At 39.2% G+C, this 15,805-nt stretch overlaps 1 protein-coding gene across 1 annotated transcript in view; it reads left to right on the top strand.

Moving 5' to 3' along the window:
* The window catches only part of SCAI (suppressor of cancer cell invasion), a 101,744-nt gene that overhangs the window by 29,772 nt on the left and 56,167 nt on the right, over positions 1 to 15,805 (top strand). The window lies entirely within an intron of this gene.

Raw genomic sequence — 15,805 nt, 5'->3', positions numbered from 1 at the left:
ATATGCGAAGGTTTAGCTATATGGAGCATAAAATTAGATATGCTTTTTTCCTTTGGCTCACAATCTAAATTTAGTAGGCAAGAATTTCCTTTCCTAGATGTCATTAAAAATAGAAGATACCCATCTGTCTGTTATACAGAGTTAGATACAGTTCTGCCTGCAGGCTTAGAGATGAACTATATAACACTGACTTCCTTTTAGCCCTAGGACTTTTAGAAAAATAATGTTTTCTTTAATACAGAGGCCAAGATTGTACAGTTTAAATGTTGACCTTAAATTACCCTATAAGTTTGTGAAACGAGGGAGAGACCTAAGACATTTGAATTTTGAAGAGAAATGGAAAAGATAAGGTGATACAGTATCACTTGATTAAAAAAATTGGCTTTGCAGTCAAATCTAGTTCCAGTCCTAGATTTACAATTTACTAGCTATGTAAGAAAGCTGATTAACCTCTCTGAGATTGTAACCTCATTTATGTGGTTGCAATAGTAAGGCCTACTTTGTAGGGTTGTTGAGGAGTAAATTAAATGAGTTAACATTTATAAAGTGCTCTTTTCAGTGCCTGGAATGTAGAAGATGTTTTTGGTGGTGGTAATTATTAATATTGATGCTAATATTATTTCTGGTTCCTTTTATTGAAAAAATCTGCCACCTTCCTGTTAAAAAATCTTTATTTGGAGCTCAGGGTATGATATGAGGTCAAAGAGGGAATTCCTAGGAGTATTTGGAGTCATGGAGATTGTTTAGAAGAGGATTGAAAGTCATCCCCAAAGGACTACCTGTATTTAGTGGATGCAGAGGAAAAGGGAAACAGACTGAGAGAAAGCCATTAATGAGGTGGAAAGGGAACTGGGAGAATAGCGTCACAGAATTCAAGAGATATGTTGCTTACCAGCATATTTTCTTTAGAAGTTCATTCAAAAATATTTTCATGCTGTACACAGTGGCATGTGTCTATAATCCCAGCTACTCAGGAGGCTGAGATGGGAAGATTGCTTGAGCCCGGGAGTTCAAGACCAGCCTGAGCAACATAGCAAGACCCTATCTTTAATTAAAAAAGTAAAAATAAAAATGATGAAGATATTTTCAGCACTAGGTGATGTCAGGTAGTGGAAGAACTCTGAGGAAACGATTCAACTGGGCAGGTAGGTTTTTGATCTTTGAGAGACTGGAAAAATGGCTCAGACCTCCATTTTATTAGGCAGAGAAGTAAATACAATAAGGAAAAGTGGAGGGCAGGAGTGTAAGATGGATCCTTACGAAAATCTAGTGGTATAGAGAAGGAGAGAGATAACTCAAGGGGGAGGAGAAAGGGCTTGGGTTTGTTTGTTTTGTTTAGGTAAAGGGCCGAGGGAGAAATTAAGCCTCCTGGGGAGAGAGTGGTTGATGGCAAGTTGTGGACTGAGGCAGGTGGGATTGGAATCCAGCGCATGGGGTGGGGAGGAGCAGCTCTTCTTTGTACAAGAGAAGGATTGAGGTAAGAAAAGTAAATTTGAGGCTGGAGGGGAAATTGAGGAAATTTGTGTCCAGTGGCCTCTGTTTAAGTAGGGAAATGGTAATGAAGTCACCATCGAGATAATTAGGATAGAGTGAATAGATCCTTTTTATTGCTAAATAAATAAAAATAGACTTACAAAAAAGGAATATCATTATTTTCCTATGGAAGCTTACATTATTATAACATTAGACCAGTGGTTCTCAACTGGGGATGGTTTTGTCCCCCAGGGGACATTTAGCAATGTCTGAAGACATTTTGGTTTGTCACAAGGTACAGGGTGTGCTACTGGTATCTGGAGTTTAGAGGCCAGGGATGCTGCTCAGCATCTCAGAATGCACAGGATGGCCCCCACCTCAACGCATGATCTGGTCTCCAGTGTTGATAGTGTTGCAGTTAAGAATCTTGCTGTAGACCAGTGTATTCCTACAAGATACTCTTCAACAAAACCAAGACATTTGAATAACAGCTCAATCTATCCCCTCTTAGAAAGTCATGGTACATAGTTCATTAAAATCTGAAAAATCCTCGGCCGGGCGTGGTGGCTCACGCCTATAATCCTAGCACTCTGGGTGGCCTAGGCGGGTGGATTGTTTGAGGTCAGGAGTTCGAGACCAGCCTGAGCAAGAGCGAGACCCCTGTCTCTACTAAAAAATAGAAAGAAATTATATAGACAGCTAAAAATATGTATAGAAAAATTAGCCGGGCATGGTGGCACATGCCTGTGGTCCCAGCTACTTGGGAGGCTGAGGCAGGAGGATTGCTTGAGCCCAGGAGTTTGAGGTTGCTGTGAGCTAGGCTGATGCCATGGCACTCTAGCCAGGGCAACAGAGTGAGACTCTGTCTCAAAAAAAAAAAATCCTCTAAAGAAAATCTAAACTGTTTAGTCTTCCAAATGTGAAAACCTGGGCTATTTCTGACATGTATATTACAAGTTATAAGGTAAATATAGGCCATGCAAACAATCAATACAAGAGGTAAGAGCTACTTGTCATAGATCTGTAGAATATACTGATATTTGTACTTTAAAATCTTACATTAGAGAATGGCTGTTTCTTGAAAAATTTAACAGAATTATCACATGATCCAGTCCAGCCATTCACCTTTTGGGTATATGCCCAAATGAATTAGAAGTGGGGATCTAAACAGATTTGTACACCAATGTTCATAGCATTATTCATAATAACCAAAAATTGGAAACAACCCAGATGTCCATCGATAGATGAGCAGATAAACAAAAGTGGTAAATACATACAGCGGAACATTATTTAGCTATTAAAAGGAATGAAATTCTGACATATGCTACAATGTGGATGAAACTTGAAGACATGTTAAATGAATAAGCTAGACACAAAAGGACTAGTATATGATTTAATTTATGTGAGGTACCTAGAGTAGATAAATTCATAGAGAAAGAAAGTAGAATTTGACATGCCTTATTGACTGGTACGTAACTTCCCTGCATTCATTACTCACCCTAAATGTTTGGAACATTCAAGTCTGGCCAGATCCTAAGCCAAGGGACCAGTGATAATTCGTATTTTTTTATTCAAACATAAGGTGTATATTTGTTTTAAAAAAGTGATTCCTTTCATAACACAATTCTATAGGAATTACATCATAGTTTAATTTGGGGAAGTATTTGCATATCAGTTTTCTCTATTTTTTCCTGGATATGAATATGTATTCTTAAAGGATATCAAGAATGTAGCCAGCAGTATCAGAAATAAACTTCAAGTAAATGCTTCTCTACATCTCAACAAAATCACTTCTCTTCTTCTCAGCAACATCCCTTACAAGTAAATTCTGTTTTAAAATTGTCCAAAAACATTTGCATTAAAGACAATTTTGGACACACTTATCTAGGGTAATGTTTTTTCCAAATCTGTGATTTTCCAACTGAGAAGAAGTGGAAGCAAGAGGGAGAATTTTGATGTTATAGATGTACTTGTTGATTAAGGGATTAGGGCACATACAGTCAAACCCAGGAATTATCTGACTTCTGCTAAAATAACAACAACAAAACCTCTCCAGTTCTAGACTGTGTAATTGCTTTTGGCATAATAGCTATTACCTCAGACAGACTGAAAGTTTAATAAGTAGATTGGAGACTTCCTTTTGCAGTTCACAAATAGGAAAAACACTACCATAGAAGTTCTCACCCACATCTCACCTCCTCCATTTCTTAATTTACCAGCAGTGTGACTACATCTTGTTGCCATACCTCATCTTAACATTCTTAAATTATAATGTTACAGATTACTGGCCTGCCAAAATGTTTGCTGTGTTAACAGATCGAAATGAGAGTGAAACAATCGTGTTACTTATGAAAGTTTCTCTTTCCAAGGCCTCTGTTTGATTTTATGCACCAGTATGGTCTTTTGTGGAAAGCAAATGTTATGCTGTTTTATTAAGTCTCTTTTATACTTGTAATCTAGATTTACCATTCAGTAAGAGATAACTAATATATTTTAATTATATTCTAAATATGTTTGTATTCTTAATAGTGTTGAAATACTGAAATTTCTATTGCTTATTGACTGTCATTTTAACTCTTGGAGGTTCACAAAACATCTGTAATCTCTTCTTCCTTGAAATGTAGGTATATTTCCAGTAACATACCCTTCTAAAATATCCAGAATATGTTTTGCCCAAAGGTTATTTCTTGGAAACACCAAACTTCTAATAGGAGTTAGAGAAGCTTTTGTACAATTCTTCTCTCTCTTCTTCCTGCCTCTTTAAACAAGACTGTATGGGAGAATATCCTGATTTTTGATATGAATTTTATATGTATCTAAGCATATTTACATATCTAGGTATTAATGTATTATAGATTACCTATACATATATATTTATTTCAGGCTTTTAAATTGTTTTAGGAGTTTAAATAACTAGAAGAAAGAATGATACAATTTATCTACTTTTAGCAAATTGTGCATTGCTTCTTTTCATTGTTCCTAGAAGTCAATGTATATATATAATGTAATCTTTCTTTTCTTATTGATGAGCAGAACTATAGGAATGAACCAAAGAAGTTTTCCACCCTTTTGAAACTCTTTCTTTACTTCTCTCCTCCAAAATGTTTTTGATATTTGCTTAGAGTTTAAATTATAGGCAGTCATGCATCTTGAAAAATAAAGAAATGTATATATATTTTATTGTCCTAAAATGTAGTCCATGAAATATTTTAAGTCATTACGGCAAGTTGCATAGTTTATATTATACAATTTCATTTTCATTTAAGAGAACCCCATTTGATTATGCAAAGAAAAAGGTTTGGAATGGTTTACAGTTGTTGACTGTGTACCCTGGGAGAGAGATGGAAGTCGGGTATTGCCTGAGGGTATGTTCCTCAGACACCGAACTTGAGACAAGGATTTGTGGGAAAGTGACTTACTAGGAAGAGTCTCAGGGAAACCTGGTAGAGGGTGGGACTGAGACAAGAGAAGGAGGCTGGTATCAAGGGTGTGGTGTCAAGCAAAGCCGCAAGGTGGACAGCTTTGGCTTGGTACTCCAGGGGAATTCTGGAGCTTATATCTAAGAGTTGTCACTATCAGGGACCAAAGAAAGATAGTAGAGCCCTTAGAGCCCTTATGCTTTCTTTTTTTTTTTTTTTTTCCAGAGACAGGGTCTCACTCTTTTGCCCAGGCTGGAGTGCATTGTTGCTCACTGCAGCCTTGAACTCCTGGGCTCAGGTGATCCTCCCACCTTAGCCTCCCAGGTAGCTGGGGACTATAGGTAAATGTCATCCTGCCCTGCTAATTTCTTAAAAAATTATTTTGTAGAGACGGGGTCTTACTATGTTGCCCATGCTGGTCTCGAACCCCTGGGCTCAAGCAATTCTCCTGCCTCAGCCTTCCAAAGTGCTGCCATTATAGGCATGAGCCACCACATCTGGCCTGTACTTTCATACCCATTGGTCGTTGCTTAAGGACCATCCCTGCTGGGGAGGAATGAGTAAATACCCAGGAAGTGCTGGCGGACTGAGGGTAGCCCTCCTACAAAGACCTGCAGGTGCTGACTGTTGGGAGTGAGAACACAGGGTTGGGAGGAGATGTGGGCAAAGCACTGACAGCAATTGTAGCCATCACCCAAGTTATAGAGATTTAAACAAGATCGGAGTTTCTTTCTTTCCCATGTAGTAATACAGTTTAAGCTGTCCAGGGGTAGTATGGTGACTCCACAGAGATCCCGACTCCTCTGTCTTACTGCTCTGTCATCACTAGATTATTGCCCTCATCTGCATGATCTAAGATGCTCAATATTGTATCCATAATTCCCATTAGGAAAAAGAGGGAAAAGTCAGTGGGAAGTGAGCACATTAATTCCTCAAAGGATGAGTTCTGTAAGTTACATCACTTTAGCTTGAGTCTCATTGGCCATAATTTAGTTACTTGGCCACATCTTGATGCAAGGAAGAATAGTATTTATTCTGGTTGGCCTTATGCCCAGTTAAAAATATGGGAGACTCTGGCTGGGCGCAGTAGCTCACACCTGTAATCCTAGCACTTTGGGAGGGCTGAGGTGGGAGGATCACTTGAGGTCAGGAGTTTGAGATACTGTTTCTACAAAAATTTAAAAAAATAGCTGGGTGTGGTGGTGTGCGCCTATAGTCCCAGCTACTCAGGAGGCTGAGTCAGGAGGATTGCTTAAGCCCAGGAGTTTGAGGTTGCAGTGAGCTATGATCATGACACTGCACTGTAGCTCGGGCAACAGAGCAAAACCCTGTCTGAAAAAAATAAATAAATAAATAAATAAAAAATAAAATAGGAGACTGTTATTATGCAACCATTTTTTTTTTTTTTTTTTTTTTTGGAGACAGAGTCTCGCTCTGTTGCCCGGGCTAGAGTGAGTGCCGTGGCATCAGCCTAGCTCACAGCAACCTCAAACTCCGGGGCTTAAGCGATCCTACTGCCTCAGCCTCCTGAGTAGCTGGGACCACAGGCATGTGCCACCATGCCCAGCTAATTTTTTTCTATATATATTTTTAGTTGACCAGATAATTTTCTTTCTATTTTTAGTAGAGACGGGGTCTCGCTCTTGCTCAGAGCTGGTCTCGAACTTCTGACCTTGAGCGATCCACTGGCCTCGGCCTCCCAGAGTGCTAGGATTACAGGCGTGAACCACCACGCCAGCCCTATGCAACCATTTCTGTAGGAGAAAACACATATTGTAGGACTATTATAGGAATGTTCATTTTCTCTTTTATAGGGATATGCCTTGTTGTTTAGTTTTAACAACAAGCATGTATTTTCTTGTTTGACAGGTTGGAGTCTTCAGGAAGCAGAATTTGAGACAGAATTTAGTGTACCCTTTTAAGGAGTACCCTTAGTCCAACAACTGTGGAAGGGATGGGAAAGAAGCAGGATTTGACAGGAGGAAAAGTTGAGCTATGATGCAGTCCTGAACAACAGTCTTTACTGGCTCCATAGGGAGCTCTGGAGCTAAAGTGGCCTTTTAGAGTTTTCCTGCATTGGGCTGAAATGGCTGGACCATTTGTACCCTTGTCTCCGTTGGTCACTGGATATGGGCACCTCAGGAAGGATGTGGCTTGGGTAAGGCAGCTCTGCAGGGGTGGTCTTTGCAGGTGCTGACAGCATTCCCAGCAAGTCCTTCCCTGAAGGGAGATCTGAGTGGCACATCTCTATGGCTGTTACAAACTTGTGTGTGTTAAGATAATTAATACATTTTATATATCCATTTTATAATTTAAAGAGCTAAAGTTTGCTTAGTCATTCTTTCATTGAGAATTGCCTGAACAGTTACTATGTGCCAGGCTCTATTCTAGACACTGGAGGTAGGGAAATATAAAAAAAAAAGTCCCTCCCTTCATGGAATTTGTATTATATTTGGAAACAGACAATAAATTAATAAGCAAATTTATATGTCAGATGGGATTACTTTGGAGATAAATAATGCAGTATAAGGAGGGGTGTTACTGTTTTATTTAGGGTGGTCAGGGAAAGCTTCTCCGATAAGGTGATTTGACCAGAGATATGAGTGAAATGATGGAACTAGCTATGCAGATATTTTGGGGAAGGGCATTCCAAGCTGAGATTACAGCAAATGCCAAGATAACCCTGTGGCAGGAATGTCTAGTGTGTGGGTGTGTTTGAGACAGTGAGGAGGCCAGAGTGGCTAGAGTGAGTGAGAATAGTAGAATGAAGGATAGTAGGAGATAAAGTCTTGCATATAGTAGTGGTGGGCAGATCATATGAGACCTCGTAAGCCATTGTAAAAACTTTGGGACCTTCTCAGAGTGAGACAGGAAATGATGTGAAGATTTTGAGCTGAGAAATGATAGAATCTGACATATTTTGAAGGTATCACCTTGTTTGCTATGTTGGGAATGAACCATACCTGAGCAACTGGAAGAATGGAGTTGCCCTAACTGAAAAGGGGAAAACTGTGAATAGAGTAGGTGTTCTGGGGGAATAGCTGGGATTAAGTTTTGGATCTGCTGAGTTTGGACTTCTGATTAGACATCCAGATGGAGATATCAAATAGGTAGTTGGAAAATGGAGACTGGAATTTAGGGGAGAGGTCCAGTGTGTAGGTTTAAAAGTTTGGGACTTGTGAGTGGTTGGTGTTTAAAGCCTTGAGAGTGCATGCTGTCACCTATGGGCTGAGTGGAGAAGGGAACATCTCAGAGCTCAGGGCACTCCAGCGTTTTGAGGTTGGGTCATGAGGTGAACCACCAGTGGAGACTTGGGAAGGAGCAGCCAGTGAAGTAAGAGGAGAAAACGGTATCTGAGAAGACAAATAGGAGTGTTTCAAGAAGAGGAAAATGATCAACTGTGTTGATAAGTAACCTAAGATGAAGACAGAGAATTGCCCATTGGATTTACCATTGTGGAGTGTTAGTATTGACAAGCAGTGCTTCAGTGGTGTGATGGGAACAAAGTGTATTGGTATGTGTTTGAGAGAGAATAGGGGGAGGATTGGAGACAGCTCTGTAGACAAGTCTTTTAAAAAGTTAAGCTGTGAAGGAGAGTAAGAAACAGCATGAAAGCTAGGGGAGCATGTGAGGTGGGAAAAGAGTTTTAAGTTGAGAGGTAATGCAGCCTGTTTGCATGCTGATAATAGTTATCCAATACAGAGGGGCCCATTGGTGATGCTATGCTGTAGGAAAAGGACAGCAGCTGGGCTGATGACCTTGAATAACGGTGGGGGATATAAGGGCTAATGCTTGAATGGAGGGGTTGGCCTTAAATAGGAACATAGTTCAATCAAGGGAAGACAGAGTACTATATATGGCCACAGATGCAAGTAGATTGGCACATATGTGGCTGGGCATGTGTGGAAGATCTTTACTGATCACCTCCTTATATTTCATTAAAATATAAAACAGTTGCCATTAGCTGAAAAATGAGGATGGTTAATGAGGTTGGATGTTGGATGTTTGAGGAGAGAGGAGAAAGTGTGAGATAGTGCTCTAGGAAGTAAAAAGTGAGCAGACTAGGGGATGTGGTGGGAGGGCCCATTCTAAGGTTGTGAATTGAAAGTGAGAACAGTCACTGTGATTATGTGTGTTTTCTTCAGCCATATTTAACTGTCCAGGTGCAAGCACAGTAGGTGGAGGGTTGGATTTAATTGAGTAATAAATAAAACTAAGTGTTCACTTTGAAAGCTCTTTTCAAGAGGTTGGTGATGTGAAAGATATATAGAATTTCAGCTTTTTAATTACTACCATTCTGGACGGCTAAGTTTAGTGAGTGACATATCATTAAAAAACGAAGAAATGGCATTGTTCCAGGAAACGTTCTTGGTTGAAAATTACAGACCCTAATTCCAGCCACTTTAAGCAGAAAAGGAATTTATTGGAAGGTTGTCAAGTACATCACAGCACTGATGGAAAGTCTGGAGAATCTCCTTCAGAATACTGGTAGGAACCAAGGGAATCCAAAGATCTGGGATCATTGCCAAAGTCATGTCACTGGAGGAGTGTGGTTCAGGATGCTGTTGCTGCCATGTCTGAACCCTGGTATTGCATCTGTTGGAGGAGTGATTTCTGAACCTGTCCGTTTGTGAGTCACTGGCTTCCTCTCAAAGGCCTTTAAAAAGGTCACTCTGGTTGCTGTGTCAAGAGGAGGTAGAAGTGGGGAGAACAAGTCATGAGGCTCCAAAATGTATGATACTGAATTAGATTAGGATAGTGACAGTGGCGATGAAAAGAAGTAGACAGATTCATGAAATAGCCCATAAGGTTGTTGCTAAAATTCTTCGGAAAAATCTTCTTCTTCATCTTCTTCTTTCTCCTCTTCTTCTTCCTCGTCGTCGTCCTCCTCCTCCTGTTCTTCTCTGTTGAGCCTAAGAATACTGAATTATAGAAATGCCCCCTGTATTTCTGGAGACAAGATTTGATTTCAGAAGTCAAATAAGGCTTTGCCTTAAGGAAAAAATAAATGTGTTAGTTCAAAAGCTGCCTCGTCTCAGGAGGGCGTCTTGCTGGTCAGTAGAAGCTGCATTTCAAAGAGACAGCTGTAAACTGGGCCTTTGGTTCTCACCTGTTTTGAAAGACAAGGCAGGCCTCCCTTAGAACCAAAGGTTGCCAGAGCTGACAGGTGGACCCCCGGAGATGAGAGCTAATCAGATAGATATGCTAATGCCCAAGCCGGGCCCAGATGGAACCATGCGGTTCAAGTAATTAACACAAAGCACAGCCCATGTTGACTTCTGGGATCATCTCTGTCTCCAAGAACACAATCACCAGAGCCAAGATGTCTCTGTTTGTTGCTAAAGTAATAGCCTTATCATAAAACTTGGAAGTTTGCTCCAAGACGATTTTATAACTCATTGTTCCCCTAGTTAGAGTTAGTCAAAGAATCTGTAGTAGCCTTTTAGGAGACTTTGACCCTAAAGCAAACTGTCTGTTAGTATGCAAATCCCGTTGCCCTTGGCAACGGGGAGCCTGTATGTACCCTATATAATACCTGTGTGGAGTTTCAGTGGAGGAGATATTTTATGCGGGTAAAATATTTCCATCCGGATACCCTTCTATATCTATTTTCATAAACTTTTACTTTATAAACTATATCTTTGGCTCTGTGTATTATTATTGCCATTACTTTATCTTTTATTTCTGTTTCCTACTATATTTTTCATCCTTTGCGATGACCCCTGCCTGAGAGACCTGAACGGAAGAAAAAACCTCTTTGTGGGGAGCGTAGCTAACTCCCTGCAAACTGGCGTAGTCAACTTAGAGACCATGATCGGAACAAAGAGAAAAGGACCTCTTTGCGGGGAGCGTAGGTAACTCCCCGCACTTCTCCTCTTTTTAATTAATTTTTTTAGTAGACTTGTATTACAAGACTCTTTCTCTTCTTTTTCCTGCCTGTCTTCTACTTCTTTGCGTTCTTCTTTCTTGAAATCCAGACCATTAGCGAGGCCTTTTATGCAGTTTTATCTTGCATAGGGACGTGTAACTTACCTAGCAGATATTTCATAAAATCCTATAGTGTTCATCCTTTATTCATTATAAAAATATTTCCAAGCTCCTACTATGTACACTATTGTGCTGAAGAGGGTTGTTACTTGTAATCATTCCAGAATTGAGTTCAAATCTAGACACTCAGAAATGATTCATTTCTTCCAGAACATTCTGTGATTGCTGACTAGGCTAACCAAAATTTTTTCTAGGTATGGATAATTGAGAATACATGATCTAGCTTTTATCTCACCTTTGTTTTCCAGCACTTATTAGTCCCTTATTGTAGTCATTTACATATCAGTTATTGGAAATAGGCCAAATGCATATCTATTATTTTAAAAGTAATTAGAAAACAGTATCTTTTTTTTTCATCCTATTAGGACAGTGATTTTCATATGGGACTGATCATCAGAAATGGCTAAGGTAGTTTTTTAAAAATAGAGAATCCCACTCTTCCTGAATCAGAATATCTGGTAGTAAGCCCTAGGAATCTGTATCTTTAAAAAATAATCATTCCAGGGTAATCAGTCAGGTTTAGGAACCACAGCTTTGTGCTCTTTAGACCAGCTTTACTCTTCCCTAGAAGAGTTAATTCTTCTTTCTTAATGGGAGGAATCCATTATAAATGAATATTTGGGTTTCTCAGCTTGATTTTAAAATATGGCGTATGTCTCATCTTTGGGATTGGTTTCGTAAGATTGTAGTTAGTTTTTTTGGGGGGGCTGGTAGAGGTGGATTCCATTAATATTTATCTTACCCTGTAGCTATTTTGTAATTATACAGTTTTTACTACATCTAAGTATGTAAGAATCTTATTCTCTATAAGAACACACCCCACTAAACTTCAGCTTCAAGTAAGTTCACATAAAAACAGCTAGGTCACTGCTTCAGACTTTTTTTTTTTTTTTTTGAGACAGAGTCTCACTCTGTTACCCGGGCTAGAGTGAGTGCCGTGGCGTCAGCCTAGCTCACAGCAACCTCAAACTCCTGGGCTTAAGCAATCCTACTGCCTCAGCCTCCCAAGTAGCTGGGACTACAGGCATGTGCCACCATGCCCGGCTAATTTTTTGTATATATATATATATATTTTAGTTGTCCATATAATTTCTTTCTATTTTTAGTAGAGACGGAGTCTCACTCTTGCTCAGGCTGGTCTTGAACTCCTGACCTCGAGCGATCCACCTGCCTCAGCCTCCCAGAGTGCTAGGATTACAGGCGTGAGCCACCGCGCCCGGCCTGCTGCTTCAGACTTAATGTGCATACAAATCATCTGGAGAACTTGTTAAAATGCAGATTCTGATTTAGTAGGTCTGGGGTGGGGCCCGAGGTTCTGCCTTTCTGTTAAGCTCTGGGTTGATGCTGCTGCTGCTGCTCTGCAGATCGCATTTTGAGCATTAAGAAGCTAAATAATTATGTTATCCTTTGTGCTGTCATTTTTATGTGGGTTACTCTGCTTTGGGGCATGTTTTGAGGCTATTTAATTTGAGCAAAGGTTGAGTAGTACATTTTAAGAAGATTGCATTGTATAACCTTTTCCTGCTTTTTCCCACATTCTCGAAGGTTATAGTACTATAAATAGCTTAAGGTTTTTAGTTTCAGGCTTTGGAAATTGATAAAAGAAGAGAAGTGTCAGAAGCAGTATAATTTTTATTGAATCATTAAATCTGCAGCAGCAAACTTGGTTTATCTACTTGAGGTAGTCTGAACTACAGGTGAAGTATTAGTAACTGAATTAAGAATAAGAGGCTGGGCACGGTGGCTCATGCCTGTAATCCTAGCACTCTGGGACACTGAGGCAGGAGGATCACTTGAGAGCAGGAGTTCAAGACCAGCCTGAGCAAGAGGAAGACCCTGACTCTACAAAAAATAGAAAAATTAGCTGGGCATGGTGGCACACGCCTGCAGTCTCAGTTACTCCAGAGGCTGAGGCAGGAGGATCACTTGAGCCCAGGAGTTTGAGGTTGCAGTGAACTATGATGACATCATTGCACTCTAGCCTGGGCAACAGAGTGAGACTCTGTCTCAAAAAAAGAAAAAAAAAAAAAAATCAGTATCATTTCTGTATGCCAACAGTAAACAATCTGAAAAAGAAACCAAGAAAGTAATCCCATTTACAATAGCTATAAATATAATACCTAGGAATAAACTTAACCAAAGAAGTAAAAGATCTCTATAATCAAAGGTACAAAACATTGATGAAAGAAATTGAAGGGGACACACAAAAATTAAAAGATATTCCATCCTCATGGATTAGAAGAATCAATATTGTTAAAATGTCCAAACTGCCCAAAGCAATCTACAAATTCTATGCAATCCCCATCAAAATACCAATGACATTCTTCCAAGAAATAGAAAAATAATAACCCTAAAATTTATGTGGAACCACAAAAGACCCAGAATGTCCAAAGCCAAAGCCATCCTGAGCAAAAAGAAAAAAACTGGAGGAATCACGTTACCTGACCTCAAATTATACTGCAGAGCTGTGCTAACCAAAACAGAATGGTACTGGTAAAAAAACAGACACATAGGCTGGGCGCAGTGGCTCACACCTGTAATCCTAGCACTCTGGGAGGCCGAGGAAGGAGGATCGCTCGAGGTCAGGAGTTTGAGACCAGCCTGAGCAAGAGCGAGACCCCGTCTCTACTAAAAATAGAAAGAAATGATTTGGACAGCTAAAAACATATATAGAAAAAAATTAGCCAGGCATGATTGCACATGCCTGTAGTCCAGCTACTCGGGAGGCTGAGGCAGAAGGATTGCTTGAGCCCAGGAGATTGAGATTGCTGTGAGCTAGGCTGATGCCACAGAACTCTAGACAGGGCAAAAAGAGCGAGACTCTGTCTCAAAAAAAAAAAAAAAAAAAAAAACCACCAGACACATAGACTGATGGAACAGAGAACCCAGAAATAAATCCCCACACCTATGAACTTATTTTGGACAAAAGTGCCAAGAATGTACAGTGGGGAAAGGACAGTCTCTTGAATAAATGGTGCTGGGAAAACTGGATGTGCATATTCAGAAGAATGAAACTAGACCCTTATCTTTCACCATATACAAAAATCAAATCAGAATGGATTAAAGACTTAAATCTGAGACCTAAAGCTATGAAACTGCTAAAAGAAAACACTGGGGAAGCACTTCAGGACGTTGTTCTGGATAAGGACTTCTTGAGTAATACTCCCAAAGCACAGGCAACCAAAGCAAAATTGGACAGATGGGATCACATCAAGCTAAGAAGCTTCTGCACAGCAAAGGAAACAGTCAACAAAGTGAAGACACAACCCACAGAATGGGAGAAAATATTTGCAAACTACCCATCTGACAATGGATTAATTACTAGACAATATAAGGATCTCCAACAACTCAACAGGCAAAAAAATCAAATAATCTAATTACAAATAGGCAAAAGATCTGAATAGACATTTCTCAAAAGAAGACATACAAATGGTAAACAGGTATGTCAAAAAATGCTCAGCATCATTAGATATCAGAGAAATGCAAATCTAAACTACAGTGAGATATCTCACCTCAATTAAAATGGCTTTTATCAAAAAGATAGACAATAAGAAATGCTGGTGAGGAAGTGGAGAAAGGGGAACCCTTTTACATTGTAGGTGGAAATGTAAATTAGTGCAACCACTATGGAAAACAGTATGGAGGTTCATGAAAAAACTAAAAACAGAACTATCACATGACCCAGCAATCCCACTGCTGGGTATATATCTAAAGGAGGGGAATTCAATATATTGAAAAGATATCCACACTTCCATGTTTATTGTAGCACTATTCACAATAGCCGAGATTTGGAATCAACCTAAATGTCCATCAATGGATGAATGGATAAAGAAATTCATACATATACACAATGGAATATTATACAGCTACAAAAAGAATGAAATTCTGCCATTTGTAATAACATGGATGAAAGTGGAGAACATTATATTAAGTGAAATAAGCCAAGCACAGAAAAACTAATCTCATATGTTCTTACTCATATGTGGGAGCTAAATGTTAAAAACAATTGATCTTGTGGAAACAGAATAATGATGGTTACCAGAGGCTGGGAAGGGTAGCGTGGAGTGGGGGATAAAGTGGGGATGGTTAATGGATACAAAAATATATTTAGGTAGAATGCACAATATTTGATAGCACAACAGAGTGACTATAACCAATAATAAGTTAGGATATACTTTAAAATAACTAAAAGAGTGGAATTGGATTGTTCCTAACACAAAGAAATGATAAATGCCTGAGGTGATAGATGCCCGAATTACCCTGATTTGATTATTTCACATTGTATGCCTGTATCAAAACATCACATGTGCCCTATAAAGATATACAACTATTAATATTATGTATCCATAATAATTAAAAATTTAAAAAGAAAAATACATAAATAAAAAGAAAATAGAAAATAGTCATCCCTATTCCCACCAATCAAATTTAAACAATGTTAACATTTTTGTCATGTTTGATTTTAGGCTTTTGGTTTAAGAAATATCCATTATTTTCAGGAAAACAATACATGAGTATTATTTTGAATTCAAACAATGTAGAAAGTTCAAAGATGATAGTAATGCAGGTTTCCCACATCTCACCACCCAGAAATTGCCATAATTAATCCTATGTGAACATTATTCCAACTATCTTTCTATGTATATAGAAATATACATACAGATAGAGGACTAGAGAGATGCTTTTATAATTTTACTTATAGCTCACTGCAGCCTTGAACTCCTGGGCACAAGTGATGCTCCTGCCTCAGCCTCCCAGGTAGCTAGAACTACAGGTGAGTACCACCATGGCTGGGTAATTTTTAAAATGTTGTGTAGAGATGGTTGTCTTGCTATATTACTCAGGCGAGTCTTGAACTCCTGGCC

This window comes from Eulemur rufifrons, chromosome 7 (genome assembly GCF_041146395.1).
Source record: "Eulemur rufifrons isolate Redbay chromosome 7, OSU_ERuf_1, whole genome shotgun sequence".
NCBI lineage: Eukaryota > Metazoa > Chordata > Mammalia > Primates > Lemuridae > Eulemur > Eulemur rufifrons.
Note: the sequence above shows the minus strand (reverse complement) of the source record. Positions and strands in the feature narration are given on the sequence as shown.